This window comes from Amblyomma mixtum, chromosome 2 (assembly GCF_055824585.1).
Source record: "Amblyomma mixtum isolate Tamu chromosome 2, ASM5582458v1, whole genome shotgun sequence".
In the NCBI taxonomy this organism is placed as follows: domain Eukaryota; kingdom Metazoa; phylum Arthropoda; class Arachnida; order Ixodida; family Ixodidae; genus Amblyomma; species Amblyomma mixtum.
The window spans coordinates 122,010,453-122,030,709 of record NC_143013.1 but is presented as its reverse complement, the minus strand read 5'-3'; positions in this window follow the sequence as shown (position 1 = coordinate 122,030,709).

Sequence of the window (20,257 nt, the reverse complement as noted above, 5' to 3'; positions counted from 1 at the left end):
AGGCCTTCGCAGATGGACTGCGGGGCCGGTCTCCAAGCCCGCGCCGGGGAAACTGAAAGCGGCGACCTCAGCGGGGAAGCTTGCTGACAGCTGATGTAACGAAGACCCCTGAATGCCGCCGGAGCGCGATGCCGAAATGCCGATTCCGCCGCAGCCTGATCCCGTGATACCGAATTTTCCTGGCACCGATGCAGTTCTTAGCGCCGACCTCCGCATTCACGTTGACGGGCACCCAGTGACTGCTTTAGCCGATACAGGCGCGGACTTTTCGATAATAAGCAAGCACCTCGCGGATTGCCTCAGCAAGTTAAAGACAGAATGGGATGGACCTCAAATTCGTACTGGTGGCGGTGACCTCGTGACGCCTATCGGAAGGTGCACTACTCGAGTCACCATTGCCAACTCAGCTTTTGTTGGCACTTTTGTTGTTCTGCCGCACTGCTGCAAAGACCTGATCCTTTGAATGGACTTCTTGTGCGAGCATGGCGCCATCAAACACCTTCCTGGTCGGCTGGTAACATTTTCTACCACTGGAACAAATTCAGCCGACACCGAACCACGCAGACCGGCCCTGCGGATAATCGACGCAGATGTGACCGTGCCTCCGCGATCCTGTGCCCTCGTTACCGTCATTTGTGCCGACTGGTGCAGTGCTGACGGCGTACCAGAACAGAACACTGCGCTTGTGCTCTCTCATGGGGTCTGCATCGCGAGAGGTATCGTCACGCTACGGAACGGCCTGGCAGATGTCCTTCTAACGAATTTTGGGACCGAACGGCATGGGACAGCGGTCGCATACTTCGAGGGCATCGCCGAAACTGGCGACTGTCTTGCCCTCCAGAGCGAAATGTCCACTTGTCGCACACCTCAGTTGTTCCTCGACGTGAACCTAGGCTTACCCCGAACCATAGCCGGTCGCTTCTCGGCCTTTTGGCTAAGATCAAAGTGTAGTATACCTTCTCCATCAGTTTCAAGACTGTTTCTCGTCTACGTCGGCACTCACAGACATCTCTCTCTAAGCACCGCATCATAACGGACTACAGCACCCGACCAATTCGACGAAATCCATACCGTGTCTCATTGCGGGAGCGTGAAGCCATAGCTGAACAAGTCTAAGATATGCTGCAGGATGGTGTTATTCAGCCACAGAGGAGCCCGTGGGCTTCGCCTCTGGTTTTGGTTAGGAAGAAGGATGGTAGTCTGCGATTTTGCGTTGAATACCGGAAGCTTAACCAGGTTACAAAGAAAGACGTCTAGCCGCTACCATGCATTGACGACTCTCTTGACCGGCTGCGGCGCGCGCGCTACTTTTCTTCGCTGGACTTAAAAAGCGGTTACTGGCAGATTGAAGTTGACGAGCGGGATCGCGTGAAGACAGCGTTCGTGACGTCGGATGGTCTTTATGAGTTCAAGGTCCTTCATTTCGGTTTTTGTTCGGCTCCGGCAAAATTTCAGAGAATGATGGACGCAGTTTTGTTGAGTCTCGCATCAGCTCAGTAAACGTGTCGCAGTGGAGTAAATTCGAGCCAAGAGTAAAGGGACAATGTAGAAGTGAGGTCGTCTTGGAATCAAAGCTGTGTGGGCAAACTGCGAGGTAGGCAGCAGTCTCCCTATACTTATATGATAGTGGCTCCATGTTGGCTATCATAGGCTTCCTACTTTGACTATTCAGGAAGATATTTGACATGCCTTCAGAGCCGTCGCATTGCACAGCGGTATCGCTACTTGTGCGCACACCTGTAGCCGCCGAGTAACAGGTTGCTTCATGAAGTGGATTTAAATTTGATGTTTAGTGAAAAAAAGGAACTTACACTAAACTTTCTGCAGTATTATCTATCGACTCAAGATGTTTAAGAAATTCTTACATTTACTGCGGCAACGTACAGAATCTAAGAACTGCTTAATCTGTGTCATGTAGTAAATTTTGGTAGAGCACCTTCACTAGAACAGCATTCCTGAGCACCTGGCTCCTCTTTATGCTTTACTGGCACGGTAAAATGCCTTGTTCTGCATTTGGAATGGCGGAAATGTATTGCACTTACTGAATTAGGCGAACTAGCGTTAGATGTTCCGCCGCCCGAAGAAATTTTAGAAGCGCTGGCGCCCCCTACTATCAGGTCATCTGAGCATTACATCAAACAATTGAGGACAAAAATATTTGTCAACGAGAAAGATTTTTGTATATTTAAACGTTTCGCTGAAACATGAATATATCCGCAGATCTCCCTACAGAGTATTTGAATTTTATTACTATTGACGTCTTTGATTTGAGGAAAATCGTTGGCTGCTGGTTATTATGGCAGTTTTAACTTCTCGGTGCGAGCGATGCAAAAAATTTATAAGAAAGATTTTGATACGCGTCGGTAGAATAGGCGATTATCTTCAACTGAGCGCACCTCCTCGTCGTTCCGGCAGACCTCCGACGAGCCTACCTCCGGCCACTTGGATTTTGCCCACAAACTTGCACGCGTGCGCCAGGCGTATTATTGGCCCAAACTTTCTCACGCCGTCCAACGTTACTTCAGAGGCTGCCGCGCATGCCAGCGTCGTAAGGCGCCTCCTCTCAAGCCAGCGGATTTGCTCCAACCTATTGAACCGCCTCGGTGGCCGTTTGATCAAGTCGGCGTCGATCTTCTGGGCCCATTCCTTGTGTCATCGGCCGCTCATAAATGGATCATAGTCGCGACCGACTATTTAACAAGGTATGCGGAAACTGAGGCGGTGCAGCGAGGCACATCATCTGACATTGCCCAGTTTTTTATGCAACAAATCATGCTACGTCATGGCGCACCGTCCCACGTAATCATTGCTCGAGGTACGGCGTTTGCGGCACAGCTCATGCGCGACTTGTTCGAGCTCAGTCAACACGAGCCATCGCAAAACCAATGCCTATCACCCACAGACGAACGGGCTCACAGAGAGACTCAACAGAACGATCGCCGACATGATCGCAATGTACATAGAATCGCAGCACAAAACCTGGAAAGAGATTCTCCCGTACGTCACATACGCCTACAACACGGTGTTGTGCTGGCGCCCACATTTCGCTGGCTGGCCTGTCTGGAAACCAGCGCTGCGCGCTCGCCGTCGCGCAAAGCAAGCCCAGACTCTCTCGGACATGTCGCGGCTTGCAGCGTGAATCATCCCGCCCTCGCCGGCGCCCGACGCGGACCCTTCCTCCTCCCCCTCCTCTCCGTCGGTTCGAACACCTGTGACGCTTCGCCAGCCGCCCGTTCCAGACTGCAAAGCCTTCAACGGCCGTGCGCCTCACCACCATTCGTATCATTGGAACGGTAGCCAGTGCCGCGACCTGATAGGAGGATTTGAACTGCTGGCTGCCGCAACGGACACCTGCGACTATAAAAACGGAGCCGCGCTGACCCCGAGCAGCAGACGGGCAGCAGAAGAGCCATCACGCCGGAGCTACGCTCGTCGCCGGGGCCGCCCTTCATCTTTGTGCTCGCCCGTGGTGCTCTTGGCCCTTGTATCATGTAAAAGCCCTTGTACATACTGTACATAAAAGTCCTTTCACTCACCGTCGCTAGCCGCCGTGGTGGCTCAGTGGCTATGGTGCTCGGCTGCTGACCCAAAAGACGCGGGTTCGATCCCGGCCGCGGCGGCTAGAATTTCTTTGGAGGAGAAATTCTAGAGGCCCGTGTACTGTGCGATGTCAGTGCACGTTAAAGAACCCCAGGTGGTCGAAATTTCCGGAGCCCTTCACTACGGCGTTTCTCATAGCCTTAGTTGCTTTGGGACGTTAGACCCCACAAAACCAAACTCACCGTCGCCTCGACCGTTTCTTCGCTCGGAGGCCCAGTCCCAGCAGTGGATGGCAGCTGCAGGATCGACCGGCGTCAGCTACGTCGGTGCGGTGAGTGCCTAATGTTTTCTCCTCAATTCGCCAGACTGCTCTAGCACACGTGATTGTAGTTTAGAGCAGGGTTGCCAGGTTTGGCTACTTTACGCCAAATTGGCTACTTTTGGGACCCCTTGGCGACAAAAATTTGAATTTGGCTACTTGGCTACTTTGTGGCTACATTTGAATTCGAAGTTAGGACTGAATAATAGACCTATTTTTGCCAATAGTCCCTGTGCATCTTTGCTGAAGTCCGTTAGAATGCCAAACGTAACACTATTATCCACGATGCCTGCCCTGTTGTTAAAAATTTACCTGTAATCATCTCCTAGACATAAAATACTTCTCGCTCCTGTGTTCACTTAATGCTCGCCAGACTTGTTCTCCCAATCGAGACTCCGATACTCTGGCTCTGCTAAGCAATGCGAATATGTAGCTTCCTTAGAACTAGGAATAAGAATGTCATATCTCCAATCACTGAATGGACCTCAGGTAAATAGGGAAGTGTCTTGCTACTTAGCTGATAAAACTGTGTCATCAGTTGACTACTGGTTCAAAGCGAGTTGATAGGCCGCACATGCCAGCCCGACAGCCACTTGTATGATGCTGTGAATTACAGTCGTGACTGAAATTTTTCAAGGAACATGGTTTTTTTTAGCCCATTAGGGCGAGCGGGGAATACCAGAAAGTTATGAAACGTGATGACGAAGGATCTTCGTATCGCATGCGATATAAAGTTGGGGAACCATAAGTGGCTGAAAAGCAACCCATTTGACCTGAAAAACTTTGGCCAAGGCCGCATGCTTTCTATGCCTTCAGTACATATGAACTACACGTGGCAATCAGTCTGTTATGCAATAGAAAGCTGAAAAAAAGATCGCAGGAGAAAAACCGAACAAGAAATAGGCGCATATGAAATCATGCCATTGTTTACAGAACAGTGAAAAATTTTCATGACAAAAAAATGTCATGCATGCCATATTTATATGGGAATGCGAATTGTTATGGCAGCTGCTTAGGAACCCTAATTATTTCTCCTCTGCAGAGAAGAAAAACTCTTCTGGTTACTTTTCCCACCCTTTCACTCCCTTTAGAAATTCCGAGCGCGTTTCCGTGCTCCTGTCCCATGATGTTCATGTATTTTCTTCCGTTTGATTTGTTGCTTTTATACTACAGTTATTCGCATCCAGTGTTAACCTGCATTCGGCAAGAATTACAAATTTGTTGCGCTGCTTTTCTGCAACTTTGGCGCTTTTTTGGCTACATTTGACACTCCGGCGACACGTTGGCTACTTTTTGGCTACTTTTGCGATTTTTGTGGCGCTTTTTGAGTTTAGAACCTGGCAACCCTGGTTTAGAGCATGACTGCGTGTTGCACTGGAGAGAGCTTTGCTGTTTCGAGACAAGTCGGAGCGCTTTGAAACGAAAGCTGGTGCAGAGGGAGTAAACGAGGCGTTGTTGGAAAGAATTACTTGCGCGTGTCATGCTAGTAGTTCTATAGCAGGGAACAGCAAGGGAATTCTAAAAGGGCAACCTGCAAGAGACTATTGTACGCGATGGAGAACCTTAAAGTGAAAGAACTCGTTGAAATTTGTGAAGAGATAGGCCTTACCGTAGCCCATGCGAAACGAAAGCGTGCGATTCTCGAGATCATGCGGAAGGAGGGCGTAACGGCTGAAGAAGCCAAATAGGCCTTGGCTGAGATCAATGAACGCCGTGAGCACGAAGACGCAGAGCGAGAGCGACAAGAACGCCTCCAGCGGGAAGAGGCAGAGCGACAGCAACACCGAGAGACTAGAAGATTAAAAGAGATGGAGCTGCGGCAAAGCTCGACGGCGCCTAGCGTAGCTTCACTGACAGTGCAGGCTAACAGCCAAAGAATTCGAGACCAACTGCCACCGTTCGTAATCGGCGAGGACATGGCAAAGTATCTCGTAAAATTTAAGCATATCTGCGAGAGGAGTGCCATTGAGCGAGAACTGTGGGCACAGAATTTGCTAGGTCTGCTTCCCGGGGAAGCATCTGACGTGATAATGTGTTTGTCGAAGGAGGCGTTCGAGAGCTACGAAAAGGGCAAAGAGGCCCTGTTGAGGAAATATAAGCTGTCACCTGAGGCATTCCGGCAAAGCTTCCGGTACGCGAAAAAAGGCAGTGAGTCGCACATCGACTTCGCGTTTAAGCTGAAAGCCGACGTAATTGAATGGCTCAAGGGGGAGGAAGTTTATGACCACCGTGATAAGGCGGTAGAGTGCAATGCGCTAGAGCAATTCTACCCCTGTATCCAGGACGATGTAAGGCTCTGGCTGCAGGATAGGGTTACTGAGGTTAAGCTCAACAAGGCAGCAGAGCTGGCTGAGGAATACTACACTCGCCGAAATTTGCACAACAGGGTATTACGCATCGAAAAGGCGGAAACAAAGGATGCTTCTCTAAGGAAGCCTGATGGAAGGAAACCGTTCGCGCTTCGCGATTTTCGAAAAGTTGCGTCTGCTTTAAAGGAGGCTGTAGGCGAAGAACATAAAGAGTTAAGGAAATCTGACGATGCTCCTAAGCAGCGCGCTGATGCCGCACGTGCGTTTGAGTCACGGAGGCCTTTGACATGCCACCACTGCAAAAAGGAAGGGCATATCGTGGCAAACTGTAGATTAAAAGGTTGATTTTGGAATGATTCGGAAAACAGACAAGAATATGCGGTTGCCAGAATATGCGGTTGTTGGAACCATATATGCAGGAGATAAGTGTGAACGGTAAGAGGTGCAAAGCCCTTCGTAACTCGCCGGCAACTATGGACATTGTCCACCCGTCTTTAGTTTCTCCGAATGACTTTACAGGAGAATGTGCGTGGATAAGGCAAGTAGCCGAAGAGCAATGTGCTTGCTTACCGATCGCTACAGAGATCATTGAGGGTCATTTTGGTCAGCTTAAAACCGAGGCGGCCGTGTCGTCCGCCCTTCCTGAGCATTTTCCTTACCTGTTTTCGAACAGCTCAGAGCTGCTTCTCAAGGATAAAGGCAAATCGTTCTTTGCCGTTATGGCATGCATGGCCCTTACGCGATCTCAAGCGCGGAAGCTTTCGCAGAAACTTGACTTTGCACCGGAGAGGGAAACACCGCTTACGGAAGCAGATGAGCATTGTAGCCTGGGTACGGTGTCGGTAGAACCTCAAATCTAGGACTCTCGGGGAAGCGGAGAACTCGCTGCTAACGAAACTAAAAACAGTTTCTACGATAGTGGCAACGAGAAGGTAACAGCGACACCACTGAGCGATGCGGACTCCACATTGACCCCAGTTTCTGACAGTTGGCACGAGCTAACTCAGGTTGACTGATCGACTCTCGCTCGGGAACAGCAGGAAGATAGCTCGATAAACGCTTTGCTGGATAATGCTAAAGGAGGAACAAAGAAAAAGAATGTTTCATATCATAACAAATCCGGCTTGTGGTACCGAAATTACGCTGACGCCCATGGTCGTAAGTACGAACAGCTTTTGATCCCACAAAAGTATCGCCGTCAGCTATTGAACCTGGCGCACGAAAACGCGTGGGCAGGGCACCTTGGCTTGAAAAAGACCAAAGCTAGGCTCGCCCAAGAGTATTACTGGCCTCATTGCTGGAAGGACATTGAAGGCTTTGTGCGCTCTTGCAAGACTTGCCAGAGAGTAGGCAAATCTACCGACAAGTGGAAGGCGCCCATGAAACTGGTGCCAATCATAACTGAACCCTTCCTCCGGTTGGTAATTGACATTGTAGGGCCACTGTCCGAGTCCAAGAACGGTTATCGGTACATTCTGACTGCTCTGTGTGTCGCGGCAAAGTTTCCTGAAGCGATACCTCTCAAGGAGCTCAACTCTCCTCAGGTCGTGGATGCCCTTCTCTCAATTTTCACTCGTGTCGGATTTGCTTCGGAAATTCAATGTGACAATGGCAGTGTCTTTACCAGCTGTCTAACCTCTACTTTTTTCTTAAGGTGCGGTATCAAGGTCGTACACAGCTCGATCCATCACCCGCAGTCCTGCAGCTATGTTCGCTTTACGATCCGCTCCCCATGAGAGCACAGGCTTCAGCCCTGCGGAGCTTGTGTACGACCGGAGCTTAAGAACACCACTGCGCATGCTGCGAGAGTCGTGGGAAGGCGATGAGGAAGACCCAAACGTCGTCACGTACGTCCTTAACCTACTTCAAAGCATCGGAAAAGCGAAATATCTTGTCGAGAGCCACATGAAGGCAGCGCAAGAATTGTCAAAAGCGTACTACGACAAGTCAGCAAAGAAGCGTACTTTCGAAGAGGGCAGCCAAGTAATGATACTGCGACCGTCTAAGAAAAATAAGTTTGAGGTCTAGTGGGAGGACCATCGAACGTGGTATCAAAACTTTCTGATACCAACTACGAAGTTAAACTAGGTAGAAGGCTTAAAAAATCTATCATAGTAACCTGATAAAACCATACATTCAGCGTCACGCTGTCGTGAATGTGATTTTGAACGGTTCGGACGAGGAAGGTGCAGAAATCCTGACCTCTGTGGACATGAAGGAATGCGGTTCGGATGCAATGTTAGAACAGGTCAACCTAGAACCACGTCTAAGCCAAGCCCAGAAGGAAGACTTGAGAACGATTGTTTCTGAGTTCGAAAAAGTGTTTTCGGATCGTCCCGGAAAGACGACGCTAATTGAGCACGATATCGAGCTAATGTGTGAAGAACCGATCCGTAGTAAGCCGTATCGCTGTTCTCCACTACAGAAAGAAATCATGGCAGGTGAGATCAAGCGAATGTGCGACCTGGGAGTCATAGTACCGGCTGAGAGCGATTACACATCGCCCTTGATACTAGTGCAAGTACCGGGAAAAGATCCCAGACCGTAAATTGATTACCTGCGACTAAACGCGATAACCCGGATTAGACCTATCCAATACCAGACCTTGAGCAAAGGGTGGAGACAGTGTCAAGGTCGAGTTACATATCCACACTAGACCTCGTGCGAGGCTATTGGCAAGTCCCCTTTAAAGAGCGCGCCAGCCGCTACGCCGCGTTCGTTTCCCCATTCGGAACATTCCGCCCAGTAATGTTGAGTTTCGGACTCCAAAACGCGCCATATTGCTTCTCTAATCTAATGGACCACGTACTCCATGGTCTGTCCGAGTACGCGTTCCCGTATCTCGACGATGTCGCCATCTTTTCTAACACATGGGAAGAACATGTAGATCACTTACGAGTCGTGCTGAGCAGGCTGAAAGATGCCGTCCTCACAGTCAAACCTGCCAAATGCCAGCTAGGTTGTCCCGAAGTGACTTACCTAGGGCATGTGGTGGGGCGTGGCCGGCCTAGACCGTCATAAATCAAAGTAGCCGCTGTCGTAAACTACCCCCGGCCAACCACTAAGACCGAGATAAGTGCCTTTTTAGGCTTAGCTGGATATTGCCAGCATTATGTAAGAGATTACTCGACGCTTGCCAGTCCTCTCACAGACGCGCTTCGAAAGTCGGAACCCGTGAAGGTAACATGGGAGCAAAAAAAAAAAGAGAAAGCGTTTCAAATGCTGAAACAAGCCTTGAGTGAGGAGCCAGTTCTAATGGCGGCTGATTTTTCAAAAGGCTTCATAATTCAGTGTGATGCCAGTGATCGGGGCATGGGAGCTGTGCTATGCCAAGAGGATGATGAAGGCAAGGAAAGGTCAGTTTTGTACCAAAGCCGTAAGTTGACTTGCCGTGAAGAGGCGTACAGCACTTCTGAAAAAGAATGCGCCTGCCTGGTATGGGCCGTTCAGAAGCTCGCCTGCTACGTCGCCGGTTCCAAGTTCGTAGTAGAAACCGACCACTGCCCACTAACGTGGTTAAGCAATATGTCGTGTAAGTGCGGCCGGTTGCTGATGTGAAGTATGATACTCAAACAGCACAATCTTGTCGTTCGTTACAAGAAAGGCCAGTTAAACGCGAACGCAGACGCACTAAGCCGTGCACTCTGAGCAAGGCTACCTTCGACCTCCTCGTGATTCAGATTTTTTGACTTCGCGAACGGTGGTCAAGTTCGCTCGTAAATCGGGGCAAAATTGATGTCCTCATTCGCGGCCTCAGGCGATTGTTTTCCTGCGCAAATGATCTCGAGGGACCCAATTTAGATTCATTTCATTCCTTGTGTTGCTTGCGTTTGACACTTTGTTCGAGTTCTGCTTTTAAGAGTTCTGGTATCCCACATGAGTCTTGTTGAAGAGGGAGCGAAAAGGGGACAGAACTATTGCTTGCGGAGTTTTTATGACCTTTAAGTCTGGCGTTTTGACGGGTGACGGAGGGCACTTGCTCGTGTTGGGTGTTGTCTTTGGTCGGTCGGTATTTGGCAACATGCAGAACGATCAAGCTCTTCGTAAGGACCAAGCGAAGCTGGTCCAGTCACTTGGGCGACAAGGCGGAGAAGCAGTGATCCAGTCCTGACGAGCAGCACCTGTTCACGGAAAGGAGCCTGGAGCTACCTGCGGCTGAACACCGGACGAGAACTTGGAGAAGCCTGGTGTACGAGCGCGCCCCGCATCCGAGCCACGCGGAAGCAGCTCGTCTTCGTGGCGCATTGTCTGGCGGCTGTGGTGCTGTTGTGCTGGCGCCCAAATTTCGCTGGTTGGCCTCTCTGGAAACCAGCGCTGCGCGCTCGCCGTCGCGCAAAGCAAGCCCAGACTCTCTCGGACATGTCGCGACTTGCAGCATGAATCATCCCTCCTCGCCGGCGCCCGACGCGGACCCTTCCTCCTCCCCCTCCTCTCCATCGGTTCGAACACCTGCGATGCTTCGCCGGCCGCCCGTTCCAGACTGCAAGCCTTCAACGGCCGGGCGCCTCACGACCATTCGTCTAATTTGAACGGTGGCCAGTGCCGCGACCTGATTGGAGGATTTGAACTGCTGGCTGCCGCAACGAAAACCGGCGGCTATAAAAACGGAGCCGCGCTGAGCCCGAGCAGCAGACGGGCAGCAGAAGAGCCATCATGCCGGAGCTACGCTCGCCGCCGGGGCCGCCCTTCTTCTTTGTGCTAGCCCGTGGTGCTCTTGGCCCTTGTATCATGTAAAAGCCCTTGTACATACTGTACATAAAAGTCCTTTCACTCACCGTCGCCTCGACCGCTTGTTCGCTCGGAGGCCCAGTCCCAACAACGGCCACCCAGGAGACGACCCGCTTTACAACATTTCGTCTGGTGTACGGACGTGACGTTCAGACGATGCTGGATGCAATGCTTCCATGCTGCACTGATGACCACCCACTAATGCCAGACGCCGAACAGTTCGCTCAGCGCGCCGAGGAAGCACGTCAACTTGCCCGTATTCACATTCAGTGGCAGCAGAGCACGGTTGCGCGCCGATACAACCTCCGTCATCGGCACGCCGAATACCATCCCGGTGATCAACTTTGGGTGTGGACCCCGGTACGCCGCCCAGGCTTGTCTGAAAAACTGCTGCGCCGTTACTTTGGACCTTACAGAGTTTTGCGCCGTGTCACAGAAGGGACCTACGAAGTCCTTTCTACGGGACTGTGCAGCCTCAGCGTCGCCCACCCCACTCTGAGATTGTGCACGTAGTCCGCACGAAACCGTACTTCACGCGGTAATGGACAGTACGCTCTGTGTTCCGCTAGTTGTCGCGTGGGACACCTTCGCCCACCTACCTTGTAGATTTTTCTGTGCTTGTGCTGTTGTTTTTTTCCTTCCGTTGCTCTTGCTCAAGCACCTCTTTAATATTCTTTTTTTTTGGGGGGATGGGGAGAAATGCCACCTGGTGTTCTCAGGTGGCGCATGAAAGTGAAGGCCTTGAAGTGTATCGCGCTGGCTGCCGTATTCTGTTGGTTAGCGTCTTGTCGCCCTATCTCCCGTGACAATATGCATATAACAGTACTGTAATATATTCCAGTACTCAAACTTTTATCAGAGGATGCTGTACATGAAGCCCTGGAGCAATGGGTACTAAGCAGATTATTAGGATTTTGAGCAGAGCCGCTGGGGGTTGTGTAGCTGGCATTAGGGGAGAGCAATCACCGGCGGTGATGGCCTTCAACGCCATTTTACTCTCTCGCCTAAACTGAAAAATGTTCTCATAAAAACCACTGAGCGTAATTACAATCATGCTAGATATTCCATGAGCAGCAGTTTGTATTTTCACTTCAACCTCGTCAGCATGCAATTTAGGCCTGAATACGGACAAACTCTTGCAGCTTCAGAATTGGTTTTTCATTTTCTTAAGCTGTCCTATTCGGGTCCAAAGAAATGTTTGATATAGTACATAATTCACTAAGCTAAAGAAGCATTTTTCATTGCTCACGAATGTAGCCAACGCTTTCTGAATATAACTAACAGTACTTTTTGTGCAAAAGTAATGAAATAAAGAAATTGCAGTGGTTTAACTCCCCTAAACCTAGTTAGCGAGAGCGAAAGCTCCATTACATTTGGCGACGCTTGATTAGACTGAATTGTCATGCAATGTTACACAATTCCTCGCCGACGCAGTAGCTTGGGCTCTCCACTGTCGCCTCTCACGATTTCCAACAGCCACTTAGCGAATCGTTTCCTACGCTCTTCCTCGGTTTAGGCTTCTGCCTTAGCACGCTTAGCTTCTCCTCCTCTCTGTAACGAAGCAGCACGTCGTAACATTTTAGCCGGAAGATCAGACATAGCCTACTGTCTGCAGTACAAAGTCCTCGCAGGCGTTTCAAGCACACTGCCAGCCGCGCTCTCATCCGTGGCGAAACTGCATTCGAGAGCGCCTTCGCCTTCTTTAAACAAACGCCAAGCCACATGCAATATTCACAAGACCACATCTGGTGAAGCTGTGGTCGGCTGTCCGCGGTTGGGGCAGTGGCGTGGTGCCTGCAGCTGCGGCGACTCACGTGATCTGACGTCATAGCCTGACGTCCAGCTCTTCTCCTGCTGATGGTCAAACTGCAACACCCGATGACCTCGACGAAACTTGGCACAGTGGAGCTCGCGCTCTAATATAAAAATGTTTTCTCATAGCAACTTATTTTTGACTACCATTGAAGTACGATGTTTCTCTATTGTAGAGGAGAACGTTACGCCAGTTGGTGTAGTGACATATTAAAGAAAACTTGCGCAGATTAACACGGGGCAGAGGGAGAAACACGCACACACACACGAACGCAAACCTGCAACTGTATTCTCGGAAACGATACAACCCCTTATGAAGCAGGAAGGGCGCAAGCGTACAATATCTAGTGCAGCACGCGTGGGAGCACATCGGTGCAGAAAGTATAGCATCAGTGATAGGCACAAGACAATTCATACCGGAACCAAGCGGAAATGCCCAGAAGCCAGGAACAAGGAAGGGGGTTATCGAATGCGAAGGAAATCAAGTTCTTTTATGAGAAGGGCTACCGGTGCCTTGCGCTCGTGTGTGTGTGCGTGTTTCTCCCTCCGCCTCGTGTTAATCTACGCAAGTTTTCCTGAATTTCTCTATTGTTTAGGGGATATTTTTCGCCTAAAAAAGGAAATGTTTTGTTCGTAAATCTTTGCTTGAGACCTCGTTTTCCCCCCATCTTGTCAATTCAAGCGAGTGTAACTTGTGGGGAAGGTTTATTTTTCCATAAATATTGCGGGAATTTACTTTCGAATGTGCGACAGGAAAGCAATCATATCTGCAGGTATAAGAAATCGGCAATCCCGAGGGCATGTTCTGGTGCCTTCGGCATGCAAATAAGGAATCCCAGGGGTAAAAGATAAGAACTGTCGTTTCCGAAGAAGAACTGGGATTGAGTCAACCCACCTCGCTGTCGGGTTGACACTGTCTGACCTGCCGACGGTACCTTAGCCCAACTTGCTGAAGTTATGAGAGTGGCAGGCAAATTTGTGCCCTAGAAGGCAACTCGAAGTGTCGTAGCTAAGCTCGTGTAAACTAAATGTGTGCACCGAACGCTCTTGTGTGTCACGCGTCAGCACCAAAAGTAAGTTGCAAGTAAAATTAGTTCCCTTGCCTCAACGCATATTTTTGCTCCAGTTTCATCATTACCTCGGGAATGAAGTTCGACAATAACTTTAATTGCCAGGGCTCATTTATAAAACTTCCTACGATTTCCCTGGAGCAAATAATTTATTTGTTTGTTTAAAGTACGTACAATGCCCATTAGGTATTTTTTAGGGATTTACGGCATATAATGTCACACGTAACGAAGGTATTAGGAAGATGTCATCAAAGTAGCACAAAATAAGAAAACAAGGAATGATTCACAGCTAGTTAGTATCAACGATAACATAATATAAGATTCATCAAGTTCCACCTTCAAGTAGTTTTTGGAAATTAGGTGCCCAAACAGCATCATTTGGAAGATAATTCCTCTAAAGAATTGTGTTAGGCGAAACGAATTCTTGAAGACAACAATACAGAATTGATTGCTCTAAATCATTTTTGCGTTCTCTACTCTCTGTGATATGTAGTGTGGCTGGTTTAGATAACTGCTTTCATTATTACTGGTGCAATCATTGTATATACTATGCAAAACTTTCGCCTGCAGATTTTTTTTCGGATAGACAGTCTTCCACCCAATACTGTCGCCAATTTCTTAGTTCTTTATACTAAAGATATACTTCTTGGCCATACACCTTGCGCGCGTTTCGTACCCTTTCCAACTTGCCTATCGGAGTACCGGTGAAAGGGACTAAAGGTGCGCAAGCATATTCCAACACTTGCCTGACATTTGTCCCATGCAATTTTCAGTTCCCGAAAAGAACTTTTAAAGTTCTTCTGAAAAAAAAAACAAATACGGAATGCTTTGACAGTTATCATGTCAATGTAGGCTGTGCAGTCTAGGTTTGGTGCTAACATGACTCCAAGACGTTCTACCTTTTTTAAAGTTTGGATAGTTTCATGGTTTAACACGTAAAATCCAATATTTTTTCTGTTTCTTGGTAAACATCACATGGTAACACTTGGATACATTTAATATCGTTCCCCACTTAAAGCAGCAGTCAGAAACCTTGTCAAGGTCAGTTTTTCACCAATTCAAATAAACTAGCCACATGACAAAGAAATACCAAACGCAGTGAGCACATGTTCTGATATAATGAACCTGAGACCGACTGGTAAATCATTGATGAATATGGATCGAATCCTAGCTGAGAAACCTGAGAAACCTTGGCACTCCAGATAAAATATTCGCAGCATTTATGGCGCGACGCACAAATTATAGCAACCTGCTGCTGACGTGCGCTTAAGTCATCTTTTCACAAGCCAAATAAGCGGTCTGGAAGACTAAGAATGGTTTGTTTGGTTTATGGGGTTTAACGTCCCAAAGCGACTAAGGCTATGAGAGACGCCGTAGTGGAGGGCTCCGGAAATTTCGACCACCTGGGTTCTTTAACGTGCACTGACATCGCGCAGTACACGGGCCTCTAGAATTTCTCCTCTAAAGAAATTCTAGCCGCCGCGGCCGGGATCGAACCCGCGTCTTTCGGGTCAGCAGCCGAGCACCATAACCACTGAGCCACCGCGGCGGCCAGACCAAGAAAGGGTAACTTCTGCAGAGCGTGGTGCGGCACAACCTCGAAGGCCTTCTTAAAATCCAGCAAAATTCCGTCCATTCGGAAACAATTGTCAATACCCAAGGCATTGACGTGAATAAACTCTGCTGCATTGCACACAACCCTGCTAGAAAACAGTGCTGCGCTGGTGTAAGAACTTAATATGAAGATGCTTTGTAAGTGCAGAGTAGATTATGTGGTCGAGTGTTTTGCAGCTAGCCTGAAGTCAATCATATGGGTCGGTAACTGCACCCTTGGCTGCGATCACAGTTCTTAATGCGAAAGCATTACTTGGCTATATCTGCGGTTTCTAGTGAGCAGAAAGTGGACAGAAAACATGCCCGCAGGCCTTGCGTCTTTCGCGGATGGCATATGACTAAAAGAATCGTATGTGATAGAGGGTGAAAAAATGTCGCTGCGCGTCTATTTTTCTTCATGCGGAGTAATTAATTGATCACTTAGAGACGAAGAAGTCAATTAAACGTCGAAATAGTCCCGCACATCGATAGAGTGGTGACCGTCAAAACAGCCGTGGACGTCAAAATTTTGCGAAAATACACAGCCAAGCCGTATGAATGTTTGAAATAGTCATAAAGTGATTATTTAACTTAGTTAATGGAATGAAAACCTTTGCTTGATGTGGAGTGATTCGAGGCGATTAATGAATTTTCCGAAAAAAAAGTGATACAATGACGGCAAAGGCGGTGGCGGCGAAAAAACTTGTTTCTCATGGTAACGCGTGAGGACATGCCGTGTCGTTGAAATGGGGTCACCGTGACGTCAGAGGAGATGGCGGTGGCGTGGTGGGGTGGGGTGAACGGTGGCACGATGAATGAACCTTTTAGAAAGTTCGTTCGGGCTTCGGGAAAGTTGCTTCGGGCGCTTCCGCTTTGCGTCAGTTGTTGCCTTGTTCCGTCGACTCCGCGCTTCCCTTTGCTATGAGTCGAATGGTACGGAATATCGTTGCGTCATTGCGTGCGCGTTGACGCGTATGCAGTCGTAGACGTGGCGTCTATGTCAAGTGAAGCAAAGAGAGGCGACAAGTGTGGAACAGGCGTCCGTGCTTTCGCATTCCCCCAGTGCGGATCACCACAGGGATCTGTAACGTTTTTGTAAAGGAGTGTGTATTGGACATTTTCCAATCCATAGGAAATTTTTTCGAACTGTAGTGATTTGTTGACTAAAGTTACCAAAAAGGACTACTGTGATCCACACAACACTTCAATATAAGGTTGGATATGCAGTCGTGGCCTGGTAGTGAATGCACATTGAGATCACAAAGCAGCTGCGCTGTGACGTCCTGTTGGGTTAGAACTATATCTGGCAATGCAGCAGCTGTTCCTGCTGTTTTGTGACTGCATCCGAGCATGAAGCGGAGAAGACAGAACGAAAATATACAGCAAAACACTAGCTAGTGTTGTGTCGTTTTTCAGTAAATTTTCGCCGTTCTTAACAGCTCGTCTAAAAACATATTTTTTGTTGATTTTGGTAAAGAGCCACACTTGGCTTGTGTGGGTTTTATCTTGTTTGCCAGATAGGTTAGTTGCAAGTTCTTTGTCGCGTTTAATTCCCTCTTATGGTTTGTAATGGAGATCTTCAGTCGTGAGTGCACAGAATTTGTTTGTAAACCACAGCTTTTTTCTGACTCACGCAGCCTTTTATTGATCCATGGCTTATCCGGGTGTTTGCTTGACGACATAAGCCTTCCCGTGGCAACCTGCACTTCCAGAGACATCGTTTTCCACATCTCGCCTATATGACAGAAATTTTAGCGATCTATGAAAACAGGAAAAAATGAATATACCGCCCTAATTACGGCATCGCATTTGCCCTTTTCTTACATATCAACTTTCCTGGGACATTGCTTCGGCACTTCTACTTCTCTACATGATCACTAATTCCAGACGTGGGCGTGGCTACTACGTTCTCTACTAGATCATTTGGATTACAAAAGAACAGAGTTAAGGTATTACAACCATTTGACCCAAAACTCGTTGTAAAATCTACAATGGTGCAGCATTTAATCATTTACAAGTTCACAGGAGCAGATGAAGTGCGGGACGACTACCTTCAACTTGATAGTGGTGGCTCCTTGTAATCCCTGGCAAGTTAAAGCCGCCTTGAAATAAGATTGGTTCAGAAGCCAGAGTGGACAGTGAACGGACAGGCTGAGGAAGTTTACTAGTGAACGTAGCCGGCCTTAAAACGAGCCCACAGTAATGCTGTTTCCACTCAAAATTAGTAATGCGTAAGAATTGTATGGCTATGTTTGCGGTTTCGTGTCATCAAGAGCTTGTATGCACGAGTACGTCCGAACGAATAGGTTTATGCGAAAACGAGTGTATCATCGGATAGAGCATCAAAAAATCTCATCTCGTATGGGAAATCAGGGGGGGGGGGGTTAAATCGAGTTAATTAGATAATTAATTAGAGCCAAATATGTCCAAAATTCGGCTGAGCTTGTGCGCACGATATGTCCGAACGAATGGGTTTATGCCAATAAGATTGGTAGCACAGGATAGAGCATCGAAAAATCTCGTGCGGGAAATCGGGGGGTTGAAGTAGGTTATTAAGTTAATTAGTTAATGTCAAAAATGTATCAAAAAGGGGCGGAGAGGAGCAAAAGTGGCGCCAAATTTGAAAACGCCTGAAGTGTGCCACCAGGTGGCCGGAAGTGTGGGCGGAGCCAAAGCGTGGCGTCAAATTTAAAAACGAAGCGTGGCGCGAAGTTTCAAAACTCAAATGGGCAGTTGATGGAACTAGAATGAGTGAGCCAATTAACTGTTGTATCGATAAGGTATCGCCAATACTTAGGCATTTCTCCAATGCTGGTGCCGCAGTGATCTCTAACGTTTTTAATTAGCACAAAACGGAAGATAGGTTGGTACAAAGTACAGAATGGGTTGGCCTTGCGGATTCTTCCGGCAATGGCTCCATCGCAGCGACACTAAAATGTTAAACGAGTTGCACAAATCAGGAACATACCTGACTTATGACTGATCTACATTCCTGTAAACACAATCGCCCATTACAGTGAAAGTCAACTACTGCTGTCGCCATCTGGAGTCCAGATCCAAGTCTTGCAAGAGTTTGAAAAGAGGGCGTGCACGCCCCTTCCTAAATGATTGTTTTCCGCGCGGGTAGATAATGTCCTGAAGAGAACTGGGAGGGGCTCTTGCCTTCTAGAGAGAAGCGAACAAACACCCTTCCGCGTTGTACACTCTACAGCACATAAGATTCACCGCACACACCAAATGTGCAACACAGAAGAGGCGATGACAGGCCCGTCTTACACATCTGCACAGAGGTGCAAGCGGAGCCCCATCTAATGCGATTGTACTATTTTTAGCCCCTTGGTCACAAATGGCTTCTTCGGCGAGCTCCACGGGGTACTCAAATGACGGAGCGCAGTTTCTAGAAGCCTCTTGGCATCTTGAGGAGGATTTCTTGATGCATAACCTGACAGCGCTTTATGGGCTGGGCTATCCGCCACCTCGTTCTCTATGACACCTACATGAGAGGGCACCCATTGGAATCGTATGAAGAAACCTGTGCTGCATAGATTATGAACCATGCGTAGAAAGCTAAGAGACGGGAGATTAGTATGTAACCCGAACTCTAATATATGCACGGGACGGTTGAAACCATCTGGAGGCCGACAGATTGAGCCGGACAAGACCCTACCTTTTGTAAAGCCGCTTCGATCGCTCTGCTTTCAGCCGTTCTAGAGGACGCGACTTCTGTATGCTGTACAGACAAGGCATGTGAAAGCATGTGAAAGGCACGTGAAAGAAGTAATCTGAAAAGGTGCTGCGCTAGATCCTCTGGCATTATCGACAGAATCATCAGTGAAAATTAGAAGATGGCGGGCACATCGTGTTTCTCAATGTTCAAGTACGAGGGAGCGCGTTGCATCCAAAGGAGAATTGCTCTTAGCGTGCACGCACCAAATAGACACTGAACAGGCATCAACACAACATAGAGGCCCACTGTATATTCGTTTAGGAACGGTGTTGCGACAGACTGTGTATTCCAAGGGGTAAGCTTCAGAGCTTGAAATATTAAGCTTTACATATCTTATCCCACTGTGAGTAGAGGAAGCATTATGGCTCATTATTTTTTTTGTGATTTTGGAATGGAAAGTAGAAGTAGAAGGCTGGTCAGTTAATAAGCCTACAGCAACCTTGCAAATAAGTGTCGCCAGCTGCTATTCGCCCACTCTTCTACACATTCGCAGCCGCGCGGCTTGCCAGCGGGCGCATTCGGGCTAAATAGAAAGTGGGCATGAACGCATAACGAATGCGGCGCGGGTGTTTCAGAAAGAGAAGTTACAGCAACAGCTAAGTGGTTCTGGAAAATCAACCAAGGGCAAAATGGCACAATAGTGGGCAGCAATAAACTTAATTCAAACAGTGGTGGCGCGGGCATGAAGGCGGTTGCTAATGCATGGTAGTCTTCGTGCATTAATGGGTCAGATGCTTTGCTCCGATGGAAGAAGTGCGCAGCCTTGTGAGCTTCTGCCTCTGCAATAATAAGGCCGTATCAGCTGACTCGCCATTTTTGCAAGCCCCTTTCGCCGCCTCGGCTATAATTGTATTGAAGAAACTGCTATCGCATTTTAAGGTGAATATGGATATATTTTCCTTTTCTCAAGGTCTCAATCTGCCACATCGTTATACTTGCTCTAGCATTTTATACGTGTAAATACAGTATACGTAACATTTGATTGGACTTAAAAGATGGCCTGGTGGCTGAGTACTCCTGAGCCGAAAGGCCCGAGTTCGATCCCGGATGCGGCGATAGCGTCTCGGTGGAGGCAATATGATAATGACCGTGTATTTTTTAATATAATTGCAGGCTAGAAAGTCTGAGGTGGCAGAAATTATCCAGAGCCCTCCACCAC